Here is an 8,804-nt window from a genome sequence, read left to right as displayed (position 1 = left end):
TACAAGCATCTTGAAATTCAGCATTTCTTCTATTACTACTAGTAATCCAAGCTAAAAAATCTCTAATTCTATCAATATTATTTCTAATTTTTTTCATACCACTTTTCACAATTAAATTAATAATATGACATGCAGAGCTTGGTGAAAAAACTTTAAATTGTCATAAAAAGTAAAATTTATTTTAAAAAAAATCCATAGCTCTACTATTAGCACTTGCATTATTTAAAGTTAAACTTATAACTTTATGAACAACATCATAATCTTCTAAAACTTCAACAATTTTATTATAAATTTGTTGACCACTATGAACCACATCCATTAATCTAAATCCCAATAAAGATTTATTTAATTTACATTCATTATCAAAATAATGACTAGTCACACAAACATAATCTTGTTTAACTCTACACTCCAAATATCGACGATTAGAGTCATAATAACATGACAACTGTGTATTTTATTTTTTAATTCTAATTTTATTTTCCCAAACAATTTTATTAAATCANTTATAGTATTGAAAGCTACATGGTGTTGAATGGTTGCTATTAGAAGTGTTGATGTGTTGTTTGCATTAGCTTACAATGTTATAACAATAATGGATGATTATGGGAATGAGATTTTATACTTCCTTTAAGATGTTAAAGACTATTAAGGGAAGGTTTATTTGATCCATAAGTTGACCTATTAGTTAATTGTCAATAGGAATTGATGTGGCATAGTTTAATATGAAATTCGGATTTGGTAAGCTTATGGGTTATGTTAAACATGCTTAAGTATTTTGACCATAACTTGAGTTATAAAAATCGAAATGAGATGATTCTTGAAGCACTAGAAATTTAAGACATAGCCTTACAACTTTTATGCTTAGGCCAAGAGCCAATTTGATTATCAAATGGATGGAAAATGGCTTGAATTATAAGCTTCTATTTATTAAAGTTTAAGATTTAACATAATTAATTCTTATGATTATGAATTGATTATATATTGACATGGTTAAGCCATGTACTAATGTTTACCCATTAGTTAGACGCTCTTTGAAAGATATACATGGTCATGATGTCAATGCATGATTAATGTTATGAAATGGCATGAAGATGCAATGTAATACATGTTTTAAGATGATGAATGTGAGCAAGAGGTAATGTAAATGGATTGATAATCCATAGATGAATTAAAAGTGTTAAGCTCACTAAAATATGTATTTACGTACCATAAGATGTTAGAGCTGCATATAGACATGATGGAAAGTGTGTAAGCATATCCTCATATACCGGTTGAGGAAAGATGAATATATGCTTTAGATGCTAAATAACGGGTGAGCATGCCTCCCGATGATATGAGCTCTAGATAAATTTGAGGCTAGATGATATGAAGTGCTTAAGACGCTAAGAAAAGTTCGATCGCCTACACGTTAATCCTTCATATGCATTTAGTTGCATTACATGAGTTATGATGTTATTTACATCATGAGATGATTTATACTCATGTTAGATGATATTTAGATGTTATATCATGACATGTAATATGTGTGTACTATGTTTACATACTTGTTTGTATATGTATGCATTGATGTTTATATAGCCATAGGATAAAATGATGAAAAGCATATGAATTAGAAAAAACAGGGGGAAGTATACCTAGATGTAAAAGATAAGTGATGTGTTAACGAATATGTTTAAATGAAGGTCAAATAGCACATTTAGAATAAAATAGATCATTCCTTACTGAGCTATTAGCGCTCACCCTTTCATTGTTGATTGCTTTGCAAGTAGACCAAAAGCGAAGGATGCTAGAGACAACGGGCTACACGTGAGGGGAGATGATTTATTGTCACCTTGATGTTTTTATCTTGATGTAAATAATGTAAATGATACATGTTTGTGAAACACCTTTGGAAGCTTCCACCCTATAAATATGTTTTGATTGTGTAATTTTCGGATAAATTCTTGAAGTTTTTGAAATTATAAGTTTGGATCCTGCGTGACATCTTATATGCATGTTTTGGATATTATTATTATTATTATCCTTACACAGGTTTTTTTTCTAAATACAACTCGTTCTCCAAACATGTATCCCTAGGATTCTCATTGAGAGATATTCAGAGGATACCTGACTGAGGGGGGTTTTACACCAAAGGCCTCACGATGGGCACCAAACTGTAGATGGAAAAAATCTACCTTTACAGAAATAGGGTATGATCCCGTGAGGTTGAGGCCACCAGCAATCCACTGTACTTGCACACGTAAGAAAACAAGCGTGAAGCGAACGGAAAACACCGACGTGGTGTTTGCCTTGGACACTCCGACACTCAAGTTAGCAAAGCCGAATGAGGCTAATTTAGTGAGGGTTAGGGAGAGAGAAGGTTACCAAAAGTCTAGTCAGCGACTATAACTACGGCTGTGATACGGAATTCTCAAGAGTGAGAACTGCGGGGTCTGAAGGTGTAATGTATGTGTCCTTTGTGAAAGGGTTCACCCCTGTTTAAATAATGACTGTAGGATCTTCGAATCCTAGTAGGACTGTGAGTCCTTGGAGTTAAGGTTTGTGAAAAAGTAGAACCTTTGGTTCCCTTACCTTAGTGGGAAAGGGAGTCCTAACAGGTCTAAGACATGGATCTTAGACGAATTAGGGTAGTAATGGACCTCTTCAATAGAGTTTGGGTAGTATTGGGGTAAGTAGGCGACCCTGAGCTCCAAGTAGATCCCAAGTCCAAAAGGTGGTATAGGATCAAAGGGCTTGGGCCTAGACAAGCTGGTGACGAGGCCTAAGAGAATCGGGCTTTTGCTTATTGGGCCCAAGTAGTGAGCAACAGGGTAGGTGTACCGAACGGACCTAGTATGCAGACTCAGTTGCAGGCCCAATCAGAATTGGGTCATGGCTCCGAGCTTTGTTGAAAGTGTCTTCATCTTCAGACCTATTTGGGCCGAGGACCTTTTTTGGCCCTAACAGTCAACGACAGGTTATTGGCTTTGATTTCATAGTTTGTGAAGCTAGCAATAGGTTGTTAACTTTTAATTCGATATGTTATAAATTTAAGAACATCTACATCAAATACTAACTATATACATAACTCATGTAAGTTTTGTATTAGGAGAAAAGAATATGGATAACTTGATAACATTAATTATTATAATATATATATATATATTGGAAAATTGCTTTTTATCCTATGCTTGTTGCGTGACTTATTGTTAATAAGTTAATTTAGCCTGTATTTTTTTTCCTTTTTTTTCTTAATTTCCCTCTCTTTGTAAATATTGTTTTCTTCCATCACTTCCAAAAATGGTGAATTTTTTTTTTTTAAGTATTAGCTTCATAATTGCATATGAGATTTGGAAAAACGATAAGGCATCCCAAATTAGATCCCAAAATCATTTTAGAAATGCAAAAATAAAATTAGATATAATCTTTAAAATTAAAGTATAACAATACTCGTGAAATAATGTATAACAGAAATCAAACTAAAAGTATCATATTTGAGTAACATGGTATAAACTTTTCCCAAATAAATAATCAAGAGCATCTGTAATTGATAAAACTTAAGTCTTAACTTATATTTTAATCTAAAATTTTGACTTCTAGGACAAAATTGTTATGTATTAGAATCTGTGGACCAAAAAATTTTCCCCAAATCTAAAGGGAAAAAATTATTTCTGGAAGACATATAACACAAAACGGTGTTTTTGTCTATATATTTGACTTTTTTGTCTACATCATAGTTTTTTTTTTTTTTTTTTTTTTTGAGAATACGAGATCAGATTAATATTACCCTGATATTTGGGTGTGTTTGTTTTAATATTTTGAGTAGTTTTCTGAAATATTATTGGTAGATAGAGTTGGGTGAATATTATAAGCTAAAATTTATAAAATGACAAAAAACACCATAAGTTTGTTAATTTAACTAAACACCCCAAATATATAAATTTTATAAATCCAAAACACTCTCCCAACACAGTGCCAGATTTCAACCACCACCATCGAATCTGGTCAGAATCTGGCGTTACAGCTCATGACCGGTCGGATAGGGCCGTCGTGCGTTGATCTAGTTTTTTTCCGGCCAGATCCACCACAATCTGCGGAAAGGCCAGATCTATGGCCACATTTGACCGTCGACGTCGAAAAAGCCAGATATGGCCATCAGCGATAACCAAAGAAATGGTCGTCATTGACGTTCAACGATGGTCATTTCTTTGGTCGTTGCTGATGGCCAAAAACGCTAGATCGGCGCATTAACGGCCATTTTCAGCTGGTAGTATGCCGTTGTAACAGATTCGGCCACTACCAACGATGGTTGTCAGAATCTAGCAACTATGGATGGTGAGGGTGTTTTTGTTAATTTTAAATTTTTTTGTTAGTTGTTTTTGTCAATTAAAACCTAGGGGTTTAAAAGGTTTCTTAATTTAAAATAGGATTTTAAAAAGGGAAACAATATGTATTTGTATTTGGAGTAGAGATAGATAGTGATAAATATGGAAACATATGGAATTGTTTAAGTATAGGTTATTAAAATTTTAAAATGATTTTTCTCATCACGTCTCTGACAAAATTTTTATTTTAATTATATTTTTCCTTCAATTAAATTGAACTCTTTATCTACTATTCACATTGAATTACAAAATATGTAGAGTAGTAAATATTAATTGAATCATAGTCCACAAATTTTTTTTTTTAATATTATTTCTCATCCCTAAACTTTATTCCCTTGACCCTCCTAATTGATTGAATCTTATCTCAACCCCTTTCAGATGTAGCTTCAAAATCACTATAACCCCTCATATTCATTGATATTACACTCTGTCCCCCCCAAAAAAAATATTTTTTGGATCCGTCCCTGTTTAAAATTACTTTTATTTAATTTATATAGACCCCATATAATTTATTCTCAAAGTAGCTATCGTCCATCAAAGAATTGCGAATAATTAAAATAATTAGGGCCAAATAAATTAACTAATATTTGAATTGCACATTGCTTAGGGAGAGCACTAAGAGAACAAAATGCCAAAATGGCTACAAATTAAGCAAAATAATACCCAATTGATTAATGATTAGAAACATTAAATTAATTAATTAGTGAATAATTATCAAGGGCATTTGGGGCCTCCTCTCTTGGTCTTCCATTGTTGTAGCAAGGAAGTTTGCTTGTTGCCATAGGTTCCAGAGGGCACACACAGACACTTTGCACAGCATTTTGGCAGAAGAACATGCATGGTTTCTTGTATGCTGTGCTGAGCATCTGTATGTGCATTTTGGAGCACATTCTGCACATAAATCAAAACAATTTCATCAATAAAACTGTTTCGAAAACACTCGAAACACTTTCACAAACACGATTACATACTGTACAGTGCATTTTACAATTTTACGTCATCATTACAAGTTTCATCGATAAATTTTGGAACTTACCCTGAGGATGAAGGCTGCCTGGTTGTGCCATACTGCAGTAAAATTATGAACACACACACAACAGAGTTAGCTAAATAATATATAATAAATGATATGCAAAAACAAGTTGGCAATTTATGGCTTGAAAATGAGACCACATATTGCCTTAATTAATGAATTACCTTCCATGGTTGCTTGTGGCCTTTAGCTCAGAACTTACACCTTCTACAGTAGTAGCCTGCATTACAAACGAAGAACACGAGCCTTTAGCTTTGATACAATGTTAAAAGGATCAAGCTACGACCTCAAAAATCATGTTATATTGAGATTCGGTACTAATTAATGTTTAAGATTAAATGGGCTTAAATAGTTAGGTATTCAATCCTTTTCACCAGTGCAAAGGACACATTAAATGTTGTGTTTTGGAATATAGCTAAGCCCCCCAGCACAGGCACATGCTATTGTCCAACAATATGGCTATGCAATAGGGCCTCCTTGTAGTTTACCTCTCGATGTTTCCGCTGTTACAAGTTTAAACTAACTATCTCGGTTAGATCGATATCAATAGAACTCGATCATAGACTTCTTATAATCTTTGTTACCGACTAAAGTGTCATTGCTCAACAAACACATGAAGCATAAAGTGAACCCGTTTAGAAGAAGAAACGATGCAAACTTACCCGATTTTCGGCAAGCAAAACAAGCATGAAAGCCACCAAAGCAAGAGAATGCTGAGCAATCTAGCCATTGTTGTCTGGAGAAGACTGAAAATGAATGCAAAGAGAGCAAGTGCGAGTGTGAAAATTGAAGAACACCATTGATATTTATAGGCAAAATTTGCCAAATTGCTTTGGCGTTTTGCTCTAGGGTCCAAAGGGAGAGAATTCTTATCTCATCCATGTGCACTTTTAATCAATTTGGTCCATTTACATGTGAATCACATGCCCCCTTGTTCAGATTTTTGGACCCTGAAAAAGCTCAATATATGTAGACAAAATATTGAATTGAATTTTAACAGAAACAACTGAACATTGAGAGCTACCCACCAACACATCTCAACCACTAGTTTCAAGCTTCAAATTTATTTCTCTTGGAAATAAAAATGGATGGAATTTTGAGGGGATGGACCATTTGCTGTCTTTGTCTTCTTAAATGGGTAATAGGAAGTGGGTAAAACACCAATGGGTATTCATTTAATCCCATGTCTCTGCGAATAACAGTAAGTTATCTATGCTGAGTCTTACGTACACATGTCTGTATATTTTTAAATCGACAATTCTTTTACTGTCAGTGACTGTTTGCATTGAAAACTGTAAAATTTTGTCTTAATGTTTTATATTATATTTGCATCTTTCATTAATATTCTTATCTCTATTCTCATTAATCCGATGCAATAATATCTCTTAATGTTTAGTATAAACTTTGGATCGTGTTAGCTAGAATAATAAATACTAAAAGATTATTTGGTATACCATATTCTATTGTTTTGTATATATAATATTTATTAATTCGTAACAGTATATATTACGAAATTAGTAGGGTGTTCGTGTGCATCATCGGTATTAAATTTATACTTTTTTATTTTTAATTAATTATTTAAACAAAAAAATTACTAATTTCATATATTTTTCCTCATTTGAAAGAGTTGGAGCCAACTAAATCTTTAAATCTAAAAACATTGAAACTGGATCCTCTTGCACGTGGTGGTTTACTGTGACATTAATTTTGCAAATGTTTGAAAGCTATAATGCTTTCTTAAAATGGGGTGGGTGGTACTGGCCTTTGCAAGCTTATCTCTTTGAATTTAGTTATTATTATTATTTTTTTTTTAATAGTATTTTATAGCCTGATTTAACACTCTAAAAAGTCAAGAATTATTAGAATAATGTACCATTAAATCCAAAAATAAAAGGGTTTATTATTAAAATATTTAATATTAAAAATATCATTATAGTATCATCTAGACTCTGAGTTGTGTATTTTATTGTGTGAGAATGACGAATATCATAATAGTAGGGTCCAAATTAAGAGTCCATCAATAGTGGCGGAAAAATAACCTCTTCAGCCCGTGGCAAGTTAGCAAAAAGGAAGGTCGGGCCTAACCTGGCTCACCATAGAAGGACTGGCCCAGCCCGACCCGTCAACTGTAACCCGACGGGTTTTGGTGCGAGTCGGGCCAAGCTAGCCTAGAATTTTTTTTAATTTTTTTCTTTTGTGTAATTGTTTTTAGCTAACTTTTCAAATATTAAGTATTCAATTAAATTATTTTTTTTTTTTTTGTTAACATTTCAAATATTAATTTAATTTTAATATAATAAAATTGTAATATATGAAAAATTAGATTTATTCATTTATCAAAAAATAAAATAAGAAATAAGAAAATATAATAATTATTGTCTCGTTAAAAACATTACCAAGAAAAACTCAATGAGACAAAAACTTGGTAAGGAAAAAAGAGTGCAATAATTGATAATTAATTTATAAGTTACAAAGTTATAATTTACAAAACAATTAATTTGGGAGTTGACTAGGACCTCCTTCATCTGTATCATCTATATTACAAAATTGAAATAATTTTATTAAAGTATCGTCGACAACCTTGTATTGATCCTGATGGCGCGATCGTTCCTAATCTCGAAGACATGTGAAGACTTTAATCATTTTTTGTGAATGTCTAGTCCTCCTTTTATTTAAAATTCTTCCACTTGCACTAAATGGTTATTCGGATGAGACGGTTGAGACAGGAACAAAGAAAACATCCAGGGCAAGTCTTAATAATACTGGAAAAATAATTTTTTTGGTTTTCTAATATTCTAAGACATCAAAATTGGCTTTTTGTTGTGGATCTGCTGGTAGCACGTTGGGGGTTCCCAAATATTGGTGAAGATCATTACTCTGTAGCTGTATGGAGGACAGTACATTCGTTGTTGATGCTTCTGAAGATGAGGTTGTGCTTCAGGTTCGGGTCTTCTTCGGCCAATTAAGTGCACTTCAGGAGTCAAAGTCTTCATTTGTTTCTTCTGATACTACTTCCTCGGGTATTTCACCTCTTTGTAGGTTCCCATGCCTGTTTTCATATTACAGAAATACCTCTGCAAGACACTCTCTTATCTCTAATAGTTGATTGGCATATGCTTCGTCTCGTAAATTTTCACTTAATGTGTCTAAACCATTTTCTACACACGCTAATTTAATTCTATGATCAAATATGATAGCTAAACAATAAAGAAAATGAATAAGTTTCCAATATTTTTTAAATTTTAATTCTATTGCTTCTATTGGTCCCGCTAACATTTCATTGTTTCTGTTTTTTTTAAATAAATATGAAATTTTTATAATTATATGTATTACCAATGGACTAGTAAGATAATACACACCAGAAATTTGTAAAGTGAATTGATAAAAATTTTTAAGAAAATAAT

Source organism: Pistacia vera, unplaced genomic scaffold, assembly GCF_008641045.1.
Source record: "Pistacia vera cultivar Batoury unplaced genomic scaffold, PisVer_v2 Contig398, whole genome shotgun sequence".
NCBI classification, from domain to species: Eukaryota; Viridiplantae; Streptophyta; class Magnoliopsida; order Sapindales; family Anacardiaceae; genus Pistacia; species Pistacia vera.
This window is presented reverse-complemented; position numbering follows the sequence as displayed.